The sequence below is a fragment of the Arachis hypogaea genome, chromosome 19, assembly GCF_003086295.3.
Source record: "Arachis hypogaea cultivar Tifrunner chromosome 19, arahy.Tifrunner.gnm2.J5K5, whole genome shotgun sequence".
Lineage (NCBI taxonomy): Eukaryota > Viridiplantae > Streptophyta > Magnoliopsida > Fabales > Fabaceae > Arachis > Arachis hypogaea.
In genome coordinates this window covers 105,545,569-105,551,336 of record NC_092054.1, presented here as the reverse complement: position 1 = coordinate 105,551,336, position 5,768 = coordinate 105,545,569, and positions in this window count along the sequence as shown.

The window sequence follows — 5,768 nt, the reverse complement described above, 5'->3', positions numbered from 1 at the left end:
ACTTTATCCGACCAAGTGTTTTCCTGTGGGGTGCTCCAGTGTTACTGGTAAAGAAGAAAGATGAAAGTATGCGGCTCTGTGTGGATTATAGGCAGCTGAACAAGGTCACGATAAAGAATAAGTACCCGTTGCCGAGGATTGATAATCTCATGGATCAGTTACAAGGAGCTGGGGTTTTCTCCAAGATCGATTTGCGATCCGATTATCACCGGATAAGGGTGAGGGGTGAGGATATCCCTAAGACCGCTTTCAGTACTCGTTATGGTCATTACGAGTACACTGTGATGTCCTTTAGGTTGATGAACGCTCCTGCAGTATTCATGGATTACATGAATAGAGTGTTCCGTCCGTTTTTGGATAAATTCGTTGTTGTCTTCATTGACGACATACTGATTTACTCCAAGACTGAAGAAGAGCATGCGGAACACTTGAGGACCGTGTTGCAGATTCTAAAGGAGAAGAAACTCTATGTGAAACTGTCTAAGTGTGAGTTTTGGAAGGATGAGGTAAATTTTTTGGGTCACGTGGTGAGTAAGAAGGGAATAGCCGTAGATCCAGCTAAGGTGGAGGCTGTAATGGATTGGAAGCAACCAACCACAGTAACTGAGATAAGGAGTTTTCTGGGCTTAGCTGGCTATTACCGAAGGTTCATCAAAGGCTTTTCGCAATTAGCTTTGCCGTTGACAAAGTTAACCCGCAAAGACACTCCATTTTGTTTGGACTCCTGAGTGCGAGGAGAGCTTTCAGGCATTGAAGAAAAAGTTGACCACTGCACTTGTGTTAGTGTTACCTGAGCCGAACGAGCCTTTTGAGGTGTACTGTGATGCCTCACTAAAGGGTCTAGGGTGCGTGCTGATGCAGCATCATAATGTGGTGGCGTATGCCTCACGACAGTTGAGACCTCACGAAGTTAGTTACCCTACGCACGATTTGGAACTCGCTGCGGTTGTGTTTGCCTTGAAGGTGTGGAGGCATTATCTCTATGGGGTTAAGTTCCAAGTCTTCTCCGATCACAAGAGCTTGAAATATCTCTTTGATCAGAAAGAGCTTAATATGAGGCAGAGGAGGTGGATGGCATTATTGAAGGACTACGACTTTGAGTTGAATTACCATCTGGGAAAGGCGAATGTAGTGGCAGATGCGTTAAGTCGGAAGTCGTTATATGCGGCTTGGATGATGCTTCAAGAGGAGAAGTTGCTCAAGGGATTCGAGAGTCTAAAAATTGGTGCTCGAGAAGTATCTGGAACCTTGTGTTTGAGCCGATTAGAAATCTCGAGTGATTTTAAGTTCGAGCTCCTAAAGGCTCATGAAAATGATGAGGCGTTATGGAAGGTGTTACCGGCTATTGAGCAAGGAAAACAGTGGAGAGTGTCGGAAGAAAAAGATGGGTTATGGAGATTCAAGGGTAGAATCATTATGCCGGATGTTGGCACTTTGAGGCAAGATATCTTAAAGGAGGCACACAAAAGCGGATTCTCCATTCACCCGGGAAGTACTAAAATGTACCATGATTTAAAGGCGATGTTTTCGTGGCCAGGCATGAAGAATGATGTGGCGGAATATGTTTCAAAGTGCTTAACTTGTCAAAAGGTGAAGATTGAACATCAAAGACCTTCTGGGATGTTGCAACCTTTAGAGGTTCCGCAATGGAAGTGGGAAAGTATTGCAATGGACTTTGTGTTAGGATTGCCAAGGACTAGGACTGGTTTTGATGCTATCTGGGTGATTGTGGACCGACTGACGAAATCAGCTCACTTTTTACCCATTCGGATGACTTACACCCTTGAGGAACTAGCACGGTTGTACATAAAGGAGATTGTGAGACTTCGTGGTGTACCGGCCACTATAATCTCTGATAGAGATCCTCGCTTCACTTCGAGGTTTTGGGGTGCATTTCAGAAAGCTTTCGGAACTCGATAAGCTTGAGTACGGCTTACCATCCTCAAATAGATGGTCAATCCAAGAGGACAATCCAAACACTAGAGGATATGTTGAAAGCTTGTGTTTTGGACCAACCGGCGAGTTGGGATCGGTATATGCCGTTAGTGGAGTTTGCATACAATAATGGTTACCATGCGACTATAGGAATGGCTCCGTATGAGGTATTGTATGGGAGAAAATGTCAATCTCTGCTATGTTGGTATGAAGCTGGAGAGAAAGGCTTGTTGGGGCCCGAGATGATAGCAGAGACCACTGAACAAGTCAAGAAAATCCGAGATAGGATGCTTACGGTGCAGAGTTTCCAGAAGAGTTACGCCAATCAAAGACGGAAGCCCTTGGAATTTGAGGAAGGATATTATTTTTTCCTTAAGGTTACTCCAACCACGGGAGTAGGTAGGGTGATTAAAGCAAGGAAGTTGAACCCTAGGTACACCGGTCCATTTCAGATCCTGGAAAGGGTTGGACCGGTGGCATATCGGATGGCTCTACCACCTCATCTTTCGAACCTGCACGACGTGTTTCACATGTCGCAGCTTCGGAAGTACACTCCTGATGCTAGCCATGTGTTAGAACCTGAATCGGTTCATTTAAGAGAAGATTTGACGCTTTCAGTGGCTCCAGTCAGAATTGATGATACTAGTATCAAACGGTTGCATGGAAAAGAGGATTCATTAGTCAAAGTGGCTTGGAGTCGAGGCGGTGTTGAGGAGCACACTTGGGAACTTGAGTCGGAGATGCGATCGGATTATCCGCACTTATTCTCAGGTAATTGAATTTGAATTTTGTGGGCAAAATTCCCAATTAGGTGGGTAGAATGTAAGACCCGGTTAATTAACAGCTAATTAACCCATAAATGAGAATTTATTCTAGAAAGTCAAAAATGTTATTTTTATGACTAAATGTGATAGAGGAGTTTGAGACGAGAATTTCGGTACCAATTTTATAGAAATCGGACCAAGATTGAATCGAACGAGCCAAACCGGGCCAACCAGACCCAAAGTGGGCCCTTGGCCCAACTAAACTAAACCAAAACCCTAGTTTTCAGCACTCTCTCTCCTCACAACACACAAACACACGCTGAAATTGATATGGAGAGGGGAAGAACACTTTCTCAAGTTCTCTCCCTTGGTTGATATTCAAACCACCATAACTTTTGATCTAGAGCTCCGATTGTCACACCGTTTGCGGCCACACGTTCACCGCGGAGAGCTCTACAAAACTCATAAAATCAATCTTGAGGTAAGCCACGTTTTACTCTTCGAAATTCCAGCCCTTGTTTTCGAGTTCCATGAGCAAAAATGTTGAGATTTTGGGCTCATTGATCTTATAGGACCCAACTCTCTTGAAGGAGAAAGTTAATCTTGTCTCCTTGAACCTTGGGTGTGGTAAGATTCTCAACCCTAGTGTAATTTGTTGTTCTATGATGTTTGGGTATTGAGATGTTGTGGCTTAGGTTATGTGCATGTGAATATTGGAGCTTGATTGGTGATTTTGGAAAACTTGGGAGAGGGTTTTGTGTGATAAAATCTGTTCTTGGAGGTGTTGAGACCTTGAGAGCTTGAGGAAAAGTGATTTGGAAGTGCTCCAGCTGAGCTTGGGAAATCGGCTAAGGTATGGTCTCGGTTTCTCGTATCTAATATGTAATGTGGTAGGAAATACTTAAGCTAGAGGCCCTAAGATAGGCATTGAATTGATGATGTTGTTGAATGGTTGAGATATATGATGTGATCATATATGTGATTATGGATATTGATGCCTTGATTGTGTGATATATGAGAAATGTATGTTGTGATATATGCTTGATGAATGATTGAGGTTGAATTGGTGGGTGGTATCATGTTGATGGTGGGTATGATGATGATTATGTATAATGACGGTTGATTGGAAATGGTATTATTGGAAATTGGGATGAGGAAGGATGTATGACATGATATTGTGTTTGTCCTTTAGCCAATTGATTGAGAAGTGTTAAAATGGTTGGATGGTGATTTTGGAAATTTTGGTAAAGTGTCAATGTGTGAGTTGAGGATGGCTTGAGGTTGATTTTGGTACATTTTGATTGATTTCAAAAAGGGTTGAAATTGGCATGTTTTGGTTGATTTTGAAAATAGTTGAAAGTGGCTTGTTTTGAAAATGGCACATTGTGGTTTGGTATGAAAACATGGTTTTTGGGCATACTTTGACGGGACATAACTTGGACTACAGATCTCTGACTTGTGCCAAATCTATTTAGAAATGAAATTGGATCCGGGATGTCCATGCCGTTCGAAGAACGGGTGAAAAATGATTTAAAATGTGAAAGTTATGTCCGTCGGAAGATTGGGGGTTGAATCTGTGAATTCTGCAGCTTTTAACTTAGAAATATTTTTTAGCAGAATGACCCTCCACGCGTAGGCGCACTTGGCGCGTACGCGCCGTTCTTTAAGAAAGCACCATCCACGCGTGCGCTGCACCAAATGCCCAGCTATTTTCCCGAGAGTTGTGCCAGAGTTGTGCCAGTTTTGTTCCTGGGGCGCAAGAGCACCCACGCATACGCGTGGTTGACGCTTGCGCGTCGTTTGTCTATTTTTCAACCCGCGCGTCTGCGTGTATGACGCTTGCGCGTCGATGAGATTTTGAGGCCATCCACGCGTGCGCGTGGAGTGTGCATACGCGTGGCCCTGTTTTCATTCCAAAGTTGATTTTTGAGTTTTAAAAGCCAAATTTCATACTTCTAAGCCTCCGATCTCACCACTTATGTCTTAAATCATTATGATATGCCTAGCAATAAGACAAGGAGCTAGTGAATGTGGTAACTTGCGAGTGAAGTAAGGGAAAAATGAATGATCAATGAGGATCAAAGATGATTATGTGAAATACGGAGGATGACGGTGGAAGTGTTTGTTATGCCATGGGCCGAAGGGCCGTAATTGTTAATGAATTGGTTGGTTATGGATTTAACTGTGAGCCGGATGGCTGGATTATTGCCGTGTTACAGCGGAGCCATGATTATGGCTAAGTATAAATACATATATGCTATTGAATGAATTGTGAATGTTTGCACTTCCACTATCGGAGATGAGGGTTTTTCTGGGAGGAAGCAGTGGCTAGCCACCACGTGCTCCAGGTTGAGACTCGAAGCTCTTGTGACCCTATGTCGTCAGGGTGGCCGGGCACTGTGAAAGCCCCGGATGAGCTCACCCCCATGAATATTCACCAGTGAGGGTGATGGATATGGATCATGATTATGATCAAATTTATATTGAGTATAACTCTAGTTGGGGAGACACGACAGAGGGACAGTCCAATGGTTAGCTACCAGGACTTGTCAGGTTGGCTCTATAACCGACAGATGATATCATCAGCCACTAGGGACAGGCATTCATCATATGCATACTATATGAATTGTTTGAGATTGCCTATTTGACTGTATATTACTTGCTAATTGTCTAAATGCCTTATCTGTTCCTATTTGTATATCTCTTGTTTGATTAAGCTGTGTTTGCTACATTATACTCCTACTGGTAGTTGGGAGGTCTGAAGGAATTGGAAAGGAAAGTATTAGTTAGACTGAAGGATCTTTAGTCAGTTGCCACTTATGGTTTAGCTTGTTTATAAGCTTTGATTTTATTTGGAGGAAGTTCTAGGATTGCCTTCGCTTTCCTCTATTATTATATGTTATATATGGGGAACTGTTACCATGCTGGGGACCTCTGGTTCTCACCCATGCGAATTTTGTGGTTTTCAGATGCAGGGCGCGAGGCTTCTCGTTGAGGCATACTGGAGACTTCTGGATTAGCGAAGATCCTTTGTTCTCGGGACTCTGTTTTGATTTTATGTTTTCTCTT